We start from the raw sequence: 16,244 nt of genomic DNA on the forward strand, positions 1-16,244 counted from the left end.
TAGAACCAGCAGTCAGGGATCCATTCAAGCTGAAGAAGGAGTCCAATCGGGTCCTTTTGGCTCGTTGGACTCCAGAAGCAGCAGACAGGTACCGACAGGCCAAGTGGTATGCAGTTTTGGCAATTGCGGAGCCAAATACTCGGACATGGGAGGAGTTCAGAGAAGCCATGGAAAATGACTTCGGGACGGCTTTGAAGCGATTCTAGACCACCATCTGCCGCCTGAGGTGGGGGAAGCAGCGCACTGTCAAAACCGTGTTTCGTAGGGGTGGTGTGCTGCTGACCTCGACTCGGGATGTTGTGGATCGGTGGAGGGAATACTTCGAAGACCTCCTCAATTCCACCTACACGTCTTCCTTGTAGAAGCAGTGTGGTGTACTCTCCCATTTCTGGAGCTAAAGTTGCAGAGGTAGTTAAAAAGCTCCTTGGGGCAGAGCCCCGGGGGTGGATGAGATCCGCCCAGAGTTCCTTAAAGGGGAACTGCATTTTTTTTGGAATGTTGCCTATCGTTTACAATCTTTATGAGACACAAGAAGACAACAGTTTTTTTTTGTTGTAAAAATCAGCATGTTCTAGGTGGCTAGCAATGCAGCTAATGGGAACAATCAATTCTACCTCCAAAACACATTTAAAAACTGTCAACAGTACATCATATATGTTCTGTAAACCGTACAATAACCAAGTTGTAGTGACATTGTTATTGTAAGAGCGAACACTGAGGAACTCTTTTTCTAGCATCATACCACATTGCCATGCTACGTTATTTGCCGTAAAAGCTAGCTACGGCAAGAAATAAGCTAGCTTCTACGTCAGCACAAAACAAGTTTGAGTTTGTAATGCACAACACTGCGATAGGGCTCTGTACTGACTGAAAAACATGAACAATCATATTACAGTATCTGTAAAGTATTAGCCCACATTTCATGTTTTGTTTGTACACATCTGAGCTAGCCAGACAGCATATGCAGTGTGGTTGTAATAACACGCATGACGTCCTGCGGTTATCATGGTCGATACATATTGACTCACTCGATGGACAGTTGTTCGTCTGGTCCAGATGGCCTGGGACATTTCCTGTTGATTTGGGGTAAGCAATCCATTTATGTCGAAATAGCTTGTCTCCAAGTTCCATATTTATAGCGCTGTTGTTTTTACCTCACTCTCCCGGCTTGCGTCTCCTCCAATGTCTCACCCTCTTCTTCGTGCTCTCTTCTGTAAGCAGTATTTCATCCTCAGTATATTTAGCTTCAAAAATAAAAGGTTGTGAATCCTCATTTGTCCAAAACTAGTCATCTTCGTTGTGTGTTACCTAGTCTGCCATGATTGGAACACACATGCGTGTTTGATTCCCGAAGTAGGAACACACATTTGCTGCCAGAAGTTAAACGTGCGCTGCTATGGAAACAGAAATCAATGCGCGGAAGATATCGGAAATGCTTAAATGATCAAAATATGGTAAATATTGAACATATCACATATTGTTACTACATTATATAGAGACTTGCAGTCTGTATATAAACGTTGCTGGAGGGTTTTAAAGTTTTAGAGGGCTTAGAAGGCTACAACGGTTACTCCCATTTATCACATCTTTCAAGCGTTTTTTTATCAGCTTTAAAATCCTAAAAAAAAAAAACTGTGTTCTTGTCGCTCATAATGATTGTGAATGATAAGCAAAATTCCGAAAAAAGTGCAGTTTCCCTTTTAGGCTCTGGATGCTGTGGAGCTGTTTCAGTTAACAAGACTCTGCAACATTGCGTGGACATCGGGGCGGTGCCTCTGGATTGGCAGACCGGGGTGGGGTTTCTTCTATTTCAGAAGGGGAACTGGAGGGTGTGTTCCAACTATGGTGGGATCACACTTCTCAGTCTCCCTGGTAAGGTCTTTTCAGGTGTACTGGAGAGGAGGCAATGTCGGAAAGTCGAACCTCGGATTTAGGTGGAGCAGTGTGGTTTTTGTCCTGGTCGTGGAACTGGATGGGGTATGGGGTATCTGACTGCCTGATTGTGGCGGTCCTTTCCCTGTCTGATCGGTGTCAGAGCTTGGTCCTCATTGCCGCCGTAAGTCCGACTCGTTTCCAGTGAAGTTTGGACTCCGCCAGGGCTGCCCTTTGTCAGTGGTTCTGTTCATAACTTTTTTTTTTATCAATTTCTAGGCGTGTTGAGGGGATCTTCTGATTTTAAGCATGTCCTGGACTGCCTCAACCTTTAGCAGCTTGTTGTGGGTCCGACATACAATAAAGGCCACACACTGGACTTAATCATCACAGACTCCATCCCTCTCACAGATCTCCTTATCCACAACCTCGGTGTCTGTGACCACCAGGCAGTAGCAATAAAAGTTCCCATATCCTCCCATCTCACCAAGCCAAAACGACTGTCCGATACTAATCGGCGGCTGATCGATGGGCACATCCCTTGCCTTAGTGGGAAATTACTGTTTTCTGGCAACTTTGATAGTTTAGACTTGAGCTCCTGCACTGTTTAGGCCTTCTAAGACCGCACTGAGTGAGTATTTAGAACCATGCTTCCTCTTGAACCATTTTTATTTAGTCTGCTTATTCATTCACTGTTTGCATATGTTGTGTTTTTAATTTCCACAGAAAATTAATATGCATGTCTGAGGGATTGAACGGTTTATCCATGGATCTCGGAATAGTCAGCTGCTGTCAAATTAAGATAGATCAGACACATTGGAGGATACTGTTAACAATCTTGGAGCATCCTGAGGGCAGAGGTTTCACGCTGGTGACTGACTAGGTAAACAATGCACATACTCTAGTTGTGTAGAAGGGCGGAAAAAGAGGAGGCGGACTTGTCCGTCTGCAAGATTCATCAAAGAGGGTGGGCCGAGGCCACTGGGTTTGCTGGCAATCATTTAGGAGGAATTGAACAGCTTGAAGATGGATGCTCTTTGCTTTGTCCTCTTCTTTTTCAAATACAAATGAGGAACACTGGGATGGCAGAACTCTGCCTTTTTGGAAGTTTGAAAAAATCCTCCCATAAGAAACAATCAAAATTGAGATTCCAGAGATTCCTCCTCTCAAAGCCAAGCTGCCGCCATCATAAGACCTTTAGTGACTGGCATGGAAGTGTAAAAATAAGTTAACCAAATGCCAATTCATGATGGAATAACTGTTATATGTTGCAAATGACAATGGACTATTTGCCACATCAAACAATGTAACGATGACCATAAGACCTGGTATTACGCAACAGCATTCCCTCTGTATTACATGCAAGATTTCTATTGCTTGGTATTATTAAAGTTTGTGTTAATCGGTTTTGTTGGCACCCAATCCAATTATGTTGATGTTCAGAATTCCGGTGTTCGTAAATGCACCTTGCTTTGTGTGTGATTAATTGATAATGACGGTGTTATGTTGGACTTGTAGTTACGGTGGGTCTGGGTTAGTTTTTGCCTCATCTTCATCTCATCGAAAAAAGCAAGATGGCGCCCGAATGTGTGGCACGACGCCTTGTCCTGAACAAGCACTTTTCTGACATAATTACAAGTAATTTTAACAACCCACATGTTTTATTTAAAACAATTGATTTTATTTTAATGTTCCCCAATCCACATGCTTGGAAGCTTGGTCAGAGGTCTGTGGAAAATATATTGACTATTTTATTGATACGATTAACACAATTAGGGCATTTTTTGACCCTTCTATTCTTGTCACCTGCCCATTCACCTTCCAACAGTTTGAGCCCCTGTCCCTGTCCTCGCTCAACAAAATTGTATCACAGCTCAAACCTTTATACCTTTGTTTTTGCCCTCTTTGTGTGCCCTTTTGTGCATTATCCTTTCCATCCTTTGTAACTGAACAATGGAACAATTTCCCTTGTGGATCAATAAAGTTTGTCTAAGTCTAATGTATATGTCTAAGTCAAATGTTCATGTCTAAGTCTAAATGATTGGTGAACAGGAAAGTATGGAACTGAAAACCTTAAGCAGCATAGATCACAATAGTCCGGAATTAGATAGAATAGAATAGAATAGAGTTTTATTGTCATTATTACAGTGAACAGGTTCAAAGAACAACGAAATTGGAGCAGATCCCTAAGGATAATTTAGTAATATAAATAGTAAAAAAAGATAAAAAAGAAGATATGTATCTATATATATATGTATATATCCACACACATGCACATATCCATACATATGCATATATATACATATACACATATAACATTATTGCACATTATAGTTCGAAAAAATAAAAAGACATGACACACGAGGACATGACGGACACATTGTGCTCACTCAGTGCCTGTTTAATGCTACTATGGCTCTTGGGTAAAAACTGCTTTTTAGTCTATTTGTGCCCGCTTTTAGCACCCTATAGCGTCTGCCCGAGGGTAGCAGTTCTAGGTGGCAGTCCCCCGGGTGGAATGGGTCTTTCAGGATGCTCTGTGCTTTCCTGAGACAGCGGGAGTTGTACAGGTCAGCCAGGGAGGGGAGTGGGCATCCGATGATCTTCTGGGCGGTCTTTACGACCCTCTGGAGCGCCTTTCTCTCTGCGGCCGTGCAGCTGGTGAACCACACGCGGATGCAGTAGGTCAGGATGCTCTCAATAGAGCACCGGTAGAAGGACACCAGCAGTTCCTGTGGGAGGTGGTTGTTCCTGAGTATTCTCAGGAAGAGGAGTCTCTGGTGTGCCTTCTTGATGGTAGCCGTGGTGTTGGTGCTCCAGGTTAGGTCGTCGTCTAGGTGGACTCCCAGGGAGCGGAAGTCGGAGACCCTCTCCACGCAGTTACCGCTGATGACCAGGGGCAGGATGTCCGTTTTTTTCCTCCTGAAGTCTATGACCAGCTCCTTGGTCTTGGAGGTGTTCAGGGCCAGGTTGTTTACTGTGCACCACTCCGACAGCTTCTCCACCTGGTCCCGATTTGCAGCCTCGTCTCCCCCCGAGATGAGCCCCACTACGGTGGTATCATCCGCAAATTTGATGACGGAGTTGCTGGAGTGGGCAGGTGTGCAGTCATATGTGTAGAGGGAGTAGAGTAGGGGGCTCAGCCCGCAGCCTTGTGGAGAGCCGGTGCTGAGGTATAGGCTCGATGACATGTTGCGGCCCAACTGCACCCTCTGGGGGCGGTTGGATAAGAAGTCCTTAATCCACATGCAGATGGAGTTCGATTGACCCAGGTCCGACAGTTTGGACACCAGTCTGTCAGGTATTATGGTGTTAAATGCCGAACTATAATCCACAAAAAGCAGCCGCACGTAGCTCCCCCCTGTCTCCAGGTGACCCAGAGAGGAGTGTAGGGCTGTGGCGACGGCGTCCTCTGTGGACCTGTTGGCTCTGTAGGCAAGCAGGTGTGGGTCGAGCTCGGGAGGGAGGACTGAGGTGATATGGGTCCGTACCAGCTTCTCGAAGCACTTCATGGCTATAGGTGTAAGTGCAACTGGACGGTAGTCATTCAGGCAGCTGATGGAGTTCTTCGGCACCGGGATTATTGTGGAGGTCTTCAGGCATGATGGGATGACGGCCTGAGAGAGGGACGGGGTGAAGATCTTAGTAAATACCCCAGCCAGCCATCTGGGCCCGTAGCCTTCCTCGGGTTCACCGCCCTCAGCGTGTGCCTCACCTCATCCTCCTCCAGTATAAGGGTACGGCTGCTGTGGGTGTTAGGTGGGGGTGTTGTGACGGCCGCAGGTGTCTTTCTTTCGAATCGGGCAAAGAAGCTGTTTAACTCCCCCGCTCGAGAGGCGTCGCTGGGTTACTGGGTCTGAAGTTGGTCATGTGTTGTGTTCCTTTCCACCTCCTTGGTGTTGTTGTCTTCCATTTTCCTCCTGTGCTCGGCTTTTGCCTCTCTGATACCTCTCTTCAGATTGGCTCTGGCAGCACTGTAGAGTGCCTGGTCCTGCGCTTTGAAGGCACTGTCTCTCTCTTTAAGTAAGCTCTGTACTTTTTTTTGTCATCCAGGGCTTCCTGTTGTGGTAGACCCGGATGCGCTTGTTTACTGTGACAGCGTCTATGCAGTGTTTGATGTACCCCAAAACCGCTGCGGTGTACTGCTCCAAGTCTGAGTTTTCAAAAACTGACCAGACTGTTGTTTCAAAGCAGTCCTGCAGTTGTTCCAGGGCTCCCTCTGGCCATGTTTTGACCGTTTTGGTTGTGATAGGAGCACTTCTCCTTATTGGTATGTAAGCTGGTAACAGGAGCAGGGACATGTGGTCAGACTTGCGTAGTTGAGGTAGTTGTTTGGCTCTATATCCATTTTTTATGTTGGAATAGACTTTGTCCAGTGTGTTAGCTCCCCTCGTAGCACACTTCACATGCTGGTGTAGTTTAGGGAGCACCTTTTTCAGGTCGGCATGATTAAAATCCCCGGCTATGATGTAGACTGCGTCGGGATATTTGTTCTGTTGTGCACTGATTGTATCGTGCAGCAGAGCTAGCGCCGTGCTAGCGTTAGCATCGGGAGCTATATACACGACAGGACAGCAGAGTGCTCCCTGGCTAGATGAAAGGCCTACTGAAATGCTATTTTCTTATTTAAACGGGGATAGCAGGTCCATTCTATGTGTCATACTTGATCATTTCGCGACATTACCATATTTTTGCTGAAAGGATATAGTAGAGAACATCGACGATAAAGTTTGCAACTTTTTGTCGCTGATAAAAAAAGCCTTGCCTCTACCGGAAGTAGCAGACGATATGCGCATGACGTCACAGGTTGTGGAGCTCCTCACATCTGAACATTGTTTACAATCATGGCCACCAGCAGCGAGAGCGATTCGGACCGAGAAAGCGACGATTTCCCCATTAATTTGAGCGAGGATGAAAGATTTGTGGATGAGGAAAGTGAGAGTGAAGGACTAGAGGGCAGTGGGAGCGATTCAGATAGGGAAGATGCTGTGAGAGGCGGGTGGGACCTGATATTCAGCTGGGAATGACTAAAACAGTAAATAAACACAAGACATATATATACTCTATTAGCCACAACACAACCAGGCTTATATTTAATATGCCACAAATTAATCCTGCATAACAAACACCTCCCCCCTCCCATCCATATAACCCGCCAATACAACACCTGCACAACACACTCAATCCCACAGCCCAAAGTACCGTTCACCTCCCTAAAGTTCATACAGCACATATATTTTCCCAAAGTCCCCAAAGTTACGTACGTGACATGCACATAGCGGCACGCACGTACGGGCAAGTGATCAAATGTTTGGAAGCCGCAGCTGCATGCGTACTCACGGTACCGCGTCTGCGTATCCAACTCAAAGTCCACCTGGTAAGAGTCTCTGTTATCCCAGTTCTCCACAGGCCAATGGTAAAGCTTGACTGTCATCTTTCGGGAATGTAAACAATGAAACACTGGCTGTGTTTGTGTTGCTGCTCGCAATACACCGCTTCCCACCTACAGCTTTCTTCTTTGCTGTCTCCATTGTTCATTGAACAAATTGCAAAAGATTCACCAACACAGATGTACAGAATACTGTGGAATTTTGCGATGAAAACAGACGACTTAATAGCTGGCCACCATGCCGTCCCAAAATGTCCTCTACAATCTGTGACGTCACGTGACGGTGTCATCATACCGAGACGTTTTCAGCAGGATATTTCGCGCAAAATTTAAAAATGCACTTTAGTAAGCTAACCCGGCCGTATTGGCATGTGTTGCAACCGGACACCAAGGGGGCCTCCACCTGCATCGTCTCCAACTTCACACCCAGTAGTCCAGGCCGTATGGTATTAAAAGCACTGGAGAAGTAAAAAAACATGACCCTCACACTGCTCGCAGACTGCATGTAAAGTGCATATCCGAATACACGAACGCTTGTGTGATTGCACTAACAGAGACGTGGTTTAAGGATCACGACTTGAACCAGGACCTGGAAATCACTGGTTTCAGGCAGCCTTTTCGGCTCGACAAAGACGCACAGCTGACAGGTAAAACACTGGGATGAGGCGTTTGCTTGTATGTGAACCCAGCCTGGTGCAAGACTGTCACGGTGCGGGAAACTTTATGTCGCCCCGACATTGAACTTTTAAGTGTCTCACTGGGGCTGTCTTATTTACCGCGAGAAATCCCACAGCTGTTCATGACAGTTGTCTACATCCACCCCAGAGCTAATATGGGAGAGGCAACATCCACTATTGTTAAATTTGTGCACCGTCTTCAAAGTATCATCCCCAAAGCCCCCCATTTTCTATTGGGATATTTTAATTCATGTAGCCTTAAGAAGTCCCTAGGTCACTTTTACCAGTATGTAACCTGCCCAACTAGACATGGAAAAATTCTGGACCTGTGCTATGGCGCCATAAAAGGCGCTTACAAATCCTACGGACTAGCACCATTAGGCTCATCTGATCACAACAGCATCATTCCCTGTGTATAAACCGGCCCTCAAGAGAGGAAAAGTGGAGTGCAAAGAGGTGACTGTGTGGACCGATGGCTCTATTCGTGAACTAAATGGTTGCTATGACAGGACCAATTGGGATGTTTTTAAAGACTCTTGTAAGGACTTGAAGGAACTGAGTGACACTGTGACAAGTTATATTACATTTTGTGAGGAAATGACTATCCCTAGGAAGATAATTAAAGTATACCCAAATAATAAGCCATGGGTTAGCAAATCCTATAAAAATTCCTCAAACTTGAAAAAGTTGGCTTTTTATCAGGGTGATATTGGAAAACAAAGAAAAGCTCACAAGCTGGTCAAAAAAGAGATGAAAATGGCCAAGCTACAGTATAAAGATAAGGTAGAAGAAGAACTAAAAAATGGTAGTTCCCGCTCTGCTTGGAGGGGAATTAAGTCCATGGTCGGAATGCAAGACTCCTAAAAAAGGTCTGTCTAACCCCCACAAGCCTGATTCTGTACTAGCAGATGAGTTAAACCAGTTCTATTTGAGAATTGATTCTCATGATTTCATTAATGAACTATCTGAATTCAGAGGTGCCCCTGTGAGCAGTCAGATTCAGATTAATGAAATGGATGTCTGGAGGACATTTGAGCAGACAAATGTGAAGAAAAGCCAGGGGCCTGACTGCATTAGTGGTAAACTACTTAAAGAATGTGGTCTGTTTTTATGTGGCATTTTCTCTTACATCTTCCAACTGTCTTTATCACAGAACTGTGTCCCCAAATTATGGAAGGAGTCCCTTGTAGTACCTGTTGCAAAGGTCCCATCACCAAGGGGGCTGAATGACTACCGCCCTGTGGCATTGACGTCCCTGGTGATGAAAAGCTTTGAGAAAATAGTGAAGCAAAATGTAATGGTCATGACCCAGGTTGCAATTGACCCACTACAGTTTGCTTATCAGCCCAGGAAAGGTGTGGATGATGCCATAGCAACATTACTACACCTTGTTGTTGGGCATCTAGATGGAAATAAAACACATGCACGCTTATGCTTTGTGGATTTTTCATCTGCGTTCGACTGCATGCAGCCACACATTCTGGCTCGTAGACTGCTAAATATGTCCAATATTGACTTTGGTACTATATGCTGGCTAGTGGACTTTCTCACCTCAAGATCACAGAGGACCCGTGTTAATAGCACACTGTCTGATGCTCGCTTATGCTCCACAGGATCACCCCAGGGACGGGTCCTGTCCCCCCTGCTGTTTGTACTGTACACAAATGACTGTCAGACTTCAGTCAAGGTACATCATTAAAGGCCTACTGAAACCCACTACTACCGACCACGCAGTCTGATAGTTTATACATCAATGATGAAATCTTAACATTGCAACACATGCCAATACGGCCGGGTTAGCTTACTAAAGTGCAATTTTAAATTTCGCGCGAAATATCCTGCTGAAAACGTCTCGGTATGATGACGCCTGCGCGTGACACCACGGATTGTAGAGGACATTTTGGGACAGCATGGTGGCCAGCTATTAAGTCGTCTGTTTTCATCGCAAAATTCCACAGTACTCTGGACATCTGTGTTGGTGCAGTGTTTCCCACAGGACAGGCATCTATTTGTGGTGGTGTGGTCGGGGCGTGGGGGGTGGCGGCGGCAGCGGCGATGACCAAGAAGAACGCGGAGTTGGAATATAATTACAACACTTTATGTACATATTTATACACAGATTTGAACAATTAGTTATTCACTGAAATATATTTATTAATTGTGGTTCTTACAAAAAATATATCTTATAAAATATAAAAGCTAAAATGTCTCTTAAAGCTCTGCCCCTTTAATTAGTGAATACTAAATAATTTAACTTTAGCCTACTACTACAACCATATTATTTACCAGCAACATGAAGTGAAACAGAGGCAGAGGTGTCCTGCCACAGTCAGTCAACCTCCTCCTCCTCCTCCTGCTGCTGCTGAACAGGTCGCACCTGTGGTCCGGACTGTAGGCCTACCTCCTTTCCAAGTCGAGCCCTTTTCGGCCGTTGAAAATATTTTTCTGTACTCATCTGTGTGAAGGAGTGAACATCCAACATTATAATTTATTACTAACAAGCAGAACCGCTCTATGTACAGTGCCGTCTAACCTTAAGCGGCAGCAGCTCAACACATGCAGGGTTCAACGTTAAGATTTTTTTCTACTTGCCCGACTTCTCAAATCTACTTGCCCCAATATTTTTACTTGTCCTGCCTAGGTTTTTTCTGGCTGTGTAGTGCTCATAGCTTATATCTTAATAAAATCCTTCCCGTTACAACACTACACAGTATTTATTATTATTATTATTATCTATAATTACATTTAAATGGCATTGTATACATGTAAAATTAAATGCTATTTCACATTATTTGACCAGTAGCAGTTACACTCATCTGAACAGGTCAGCCACCTGTTTAAAGCCCGATCACAGTTGAAATCTTGAAATGAAGGGCCTTTAATGGCCAAAACATTAACCTGGACAACATTTTAACAGCTGGTTGGCTCAGATTTTATTCTTTTCATTGCATTCACATGCTGCAGTGGACAGTGGACAATTTAGCTTCAGTCCACGTGTGTTTATTGACAACAGGGTTATAACCTGGACACGTTAGCTCGTCGGTATGAAAACAGGTGACTGTTATTACGTGCGTCTGCCCCGTCCCCCGAGTCAAACAGCGGCGGTGTTAATGAAGCAGCGTCAGGCTGCTCACCGTCAGTGAAACGCTCGGTGAAATCGCGGATTAACGTTAAATATATGACGAGCCGCGAGCGATGCAGCTATAACCTATCTACCTATAACCTATATTACCCTCGTATTTTGATCCTTCGTCGTTGTCGTCTTCTTCTTCTTCTTCTGGCCCACCAGGTGAATTAAGTGCTATTGGCGGAGTTACAATGCATAGTAGGCTACTGCCACCTACTGCACCGGAGTTGTAACTACAAGGTACATTCACAGACAGAGTCCCATTGCTTTTATGAGCGGTCGAGCGAGTCAAAAGCCGAAAAATCCATTTGTGGCGGACGTAATTCTTTCGTGGCGGGCCGCCACAAATAAATGAATGTGTGGGAAACACTGTGGTGAATCTTTTGCAATTTGTTCAATGAACAATGGAGACAGCAAATAACAAAGCTGTAGGTGGGAAGCGGTGTATTGCAGCAGGTGTTGTGCCGGATAACACACCCCCGCCGTAGAATGCACCCCCTGACTGTTGTGCCGGATAACACAGCCGGTGTTTCATTGTTTACATTCCCGGAAGATGACAGTCAAGCTTTACCATTGGCCTGTGGAGAACTGGGACAACAGAGACTCTTACCAGGAGGACTTTGAGTTGGATACGCAGACGCGGTACCGTGAGTACGCATGCAGCTGCGGCTTCCAAACATTTGATCGCTTGCCCGTACGTGCGTGCCGCTATGTGCATGTCACGTATGTAACTTTGGGGACTTTGGGGAAATATATGTGCTGTATGAACTTTGGGGAGGTGAACGGTACTTTGGGCTGTGGGATTGAGTGTGTTGTGCAGGTGTTTGAGTTGTATTGGCGGGTTATATGGACGGGAGGGGGGAGGTGTTTGTTATGCGGGATTAATTTGTGGCATATTAAATATAAGCCTGGTTGTGTTGTGGCTAATAGAGTATATATATGTCTTGTGTTTATTTATCCATCCATTCATCTTCTTCCGCTTATCCAAGGTCGGGTCGCGGGGGCAGCAGCCTAAGCAGGGAAGCCCAGATTTCCCTCTCCCCAACCACTTCGTCCAGCTCTTCCTGTGGGACCCCGAGGCTTTCCCAGGCCAGCCGGGAGACATAGTCTTCCCAACGTGTCCTGGGTCTTCCCCGCGGCCTCCTACTAGTCGGACGTGCCCTAAACACCTCCCTAGGGAGGCGTTCGGGTGGTATCCTGACCAGATGCCCGAACCACCTCATCTGGCTCCTCTCGATGTGGAGGAGCAGCGGCTTTACTTTGAGCTACCCCCGGATGGCAGAGCTTCTCACCCTATCTCTAAGGGAGAGCCCCGCCACCCGGCGGAGGAAACTCATTTCGGCCTCTTGTACCCGTGATCTTGTCCTTTCGGTCATAACCCAAAGCCCATGACCATAGGTGAAGATGGGAACGTAGATCGACCGGTAAATTGAGAGCTTTGCCTTCCGGTTCAGCTCCTTCTTCACCACAACGGATCGATACAGCGTCCGCATTACTGAAGACGCCGCACCGATCCGCCTGTCGATCTCACGATCCACTCTTCCCTCACTCGTGAACAAGACTCCGAGGTACTTGAACTTCTCTACTTGGGGCAGGGTCTCCTCCCCAACCCGGAGATGGCACTCCACCCTTTTCTGGGCGAGAACCATGGACTCGGACTTGGAGGTGCTGATTCTCATCCCAGTCACTTCACACTCGGCTGCGAAGCGATCCAGTGAGAGCTGAAGATCCTGGCCAGATGAAGCCATCAGGACTACATCATCTGCAAAAAGCAGAGACCTAATCCTGCAGCCACCAAACCGGATCCCCTCAACGCCTTGACTGCGCCTAGAAATTCTGTCCATAAAAGTTATGAACAGAATCAGTGACAAAGGGCAGCCTTGGCGGAGTCCAACCCTCACTGGAAACGTGTCCGACTTACTGCCGGCAATGCGGACCAAGCTCTGGCACTGAGCATACAGGGAGCGGACTGCCACAATCAGACAGTCCGATACCCCATACTCCCTGAGCACTCCCCGCAGGACTTCCCGAGGGACACGGTCGAATGCCTTCTCCAAACTCCCATGCACCCTCAAGGACCCTGCCGAGAGTATAGAGCTGGTCCACAGTTCCACGACCAGGACGAAAACCACACTGTTCCTCCTAAATCGGAGGTTTGACTATTCGGCGTAGCCTTCTCTCCAGTACACCTGAATAGATCTTACCGGGAAGGCTGAGGAGTGTGATCCCACGATAGTTAGAACACACCCTCCGGTTCCCTTTCTTAAAGAGAGGAACCACCACCCCGGTCTGCCAATCCAGAGGTACCGCCCCCGATGTCCAAGCGATGCTGCAGAGTCTTGTCAACCAAGACAACCCCACAGCATCCAGAGCCTTAAGGAACTCCGGGCGGATCTCATCCACCCCCGGGGCCTTGCCACCGAGGAGCTTTTTAACTCCCTCAGCAACCTCAGCCCCAGAAATAGGAGAGCCCACCACAGACTCCCCAGGCACTGCTTCCTCATAGGAAGACGTGTTGGTGGGATTGAGGAGGTCTTCGAAGTATTCCCTCCACCGATCCACAACATCCGCAGTCGAGGTCAGCAGAACACCATCCTCGCCATACACGGTGTTGATAGTGCACTGCTTCCCCTTCCTGAGGCGGCGGATGGTGGTCCAGAATTGCTTCGAAGCCGTCCGGAAGTCGTTTTCCATGGCTTCCCCGAACTCCTCCCATGTCCGAGTTTTAGCCTCTGCGACCGCTGAAGCCGCACACCGCTTGGCCTGTCGGTACCTGTCCGCTGCCTCAGGAGTCCTATGAGCCAAAAGAACCCGATAGGACTCCTTCTTCAGCTTGACGGCATCCCTCACCGCCGGTGTCCACCAACGGGTTCTCAAATTACCGCCACGACAAGCACCAACTACCTTGCGGCCACAGCTCCAATCAGCCGCCTCGACAATAGAGGCGCGGAACATGGTCCATTCGGACTCAATGTCCAGCACCTCCCTCGTGACATGTTCAAAGTTCTTCCGGAGGTGGGAATTGAAACTCTCTCTGACAGGAGACTCTGCCAGACGTTCCCAGCAAACCCTCACAATGCGTTTGGGCCTGCCAGGTCTGTCCGGCATCCTCCCCCACCATCGCAGCCAAGTCACCACCAGGTGGTGAACGGTAGAAAGCTCCGCCCCTCTCTTCACCCAAGTGTCCAAAACATGAGGCCGCAAATCCGATGACACAACTACAAAGTCGATCATGGAACTGCGGCCTAGGGTGTCCTGGTGCCAAGTGCACATATGGACACCCTTATGTTTGAACATGGTGTTCGTTATGGACAATCTGTGACGGGCACAAAAGTCCAATAACAAAACACCGCTCGGGTTCAGATCCGGGCAGCCATTCTTCTCAATCACGCCTCTCCAGGTTTCACTGTCGCTGCCAACATGAGCATTGAAGTTCCCCAGTAGAACGAGGGAATCACCCGGGGGGACACTCTCAAGTACTCCCTCGAGTGAATCCAAAAAGGGTGGGTACTCTGAGCTGCGGTTTGGCGCGTAAGCGCAAACCACAGTCAGGACCCGTTCCCCCACCCGAAGGCGGAGGGAAGCTACCCTCTCGTCCACCGGGTTGAACTCCAACGTGCAGGCTCTGAGCCGGGGGACAACAAGAATTGCCACCCCAGCCCGTCGCCTCTCACTGCTGGCAACGCCAGAGTAGAAGAGAGTCCAGCCCCTCTCGAGAAAACTGGTTCCAGAGCCCTTGCTGTGCGTCGAAGTGAGTCCGACTATATCTAGCCGGAACTTCTCCACCTCGTGCACTAGCTCAGGCTCCTTCACCCCAGCGAGGTGACGTTCCACGTCCCAAGAGCTAGCTTCTGTAGCCGAGGATCGGACCGCCAAGTGCCCTGCCTTCGGCTTCCGCCCAGCTCACATCGCACCCGACCTCAATGACCCCTGCTATGGGTAGTGAGCCCATTGGAGGGGGGACCCACGTTGCCTCTTCGGGCTGTGCCCGGCCGGGCCCCATGGGGACAGGCCCGGCCACCAGGCGCTCCCCATTGTGCCCCACCTCCGGGCCTGGCTCCAGAGGGGGGCCCCGGTGACCCGCGTCCGGGCGAGGGAAATCTGGGTCCTTGGTTTTTATTTTTCATGGAGGTCTTCGAGCTGCTCTTTGTCTGATCCCTCACCTAGGACCAGTTTGTCTTGGGAGACCCTACCAGGGGGCACCAGGATCATTGGAACACGCAAACTCCTCTACCACGTTAAGGTGGCAGCTCAGAGAGGAGTTTATTTACTGTTTTAGTAATTCCCAGCTGAATATCAGGTCCCACCCGCCTCTAACAGCATCTTCCCTATCTGAATCGCTCCCACTGCCCTCTAGTCCTTCACTCTTACTTTCCTCATCCACGAATCTTTCCACAACCTGTGACGTCACGTGCATATCGTCTGCTACTTCCGGTAGAGGCAAGGCTTTTTTATCAGCGACCAAAAGTTGCAAACTTTCTATCCCCGTTTCAATAAGAAAATCGCATTTCAGTAGGCCTTTAAGTTTGCCGACGACTCGGTCATAGTCAGCCTCCTGCAGGACAAAGAGTCAGACCACGGTCCTGTTCTGGAGAACTTCATCAAATGGTGCGATAATTTGTACCTGGAGCTTAATGGCGATAAAACGAAGGAGATGTACATTGACTTTCGCCGTGATCCCCCTGCCAAAGCACCCATTCTCATTAATGGCTCTGCTGTTGAAGCCAATCAGAGGCTGTTTTTCTTGAGGAAACTGAGGGGCTTTCAGGTTGATAGGACACTGATGAGGATGTTCTATTCATCTTGTATCAAGTTTATTTTAACTTACTGTATCACTTCCTGGTTTTAACTTATTGTATCACTACCTGGTTTGGTAACGTCAGTGTGGCCAATAAAAAAAGACTAGGTGGTATAATCAAGGTGTGCCAAAAGACCATAGGCACTACCTTGAACCCCCTGAACCAGATCTATCAGGCCAGAGTCATCCAGAAGGCAAAGGCCATTCTGGTCAACCCTCAGCACCCTCTCTTCTCAGAGTTTAGACTCTTGCCCTCAGGATGCAGGTATGCCCCTAGTAATAGAAAGGCCAAAAACAACAGATGCATAAGATCCTTTGTTCCCTCAGCTGTTGACTTTATAAATGAGCTTCTTAAACAAGCTTAGCTGCTATGCAGTCGCT

The 16,244-nt window shown here is 47.6% G+C and overlaps 1 protein-coding gene across 1 annotated transcript in view; it reads left to right on the top strand.

Annotated features, from left to right (window-relative positions):
- tex264a (testis expressed 264, ER-phagy receptor a) overlaps nucleotides 1–16,244 on the top strand; it is a 266,859-nt gene that overhangs the window by 26,110 nt on the left and 224,505 nt on the right. The gene's annotated exons all lie outside the window — the stretch shown is intronic.

Source organism: Nerophis lumbriciformis, linkage group LG38 (genome assembly GCF_033978685.3).
Source record: "Nerophis lumbriciformis linkage group LG38, RoL_Nlum_v2.1, whole genome shotgun sequence".
Taxonomy (NCBI): domain Eukaryota; kingdom Metazoa; phylum Chordata; class Actinopteri; order Syngnathiformes; family Syngnathidae; genus Nerophis; species Nerophis lumbriciformis.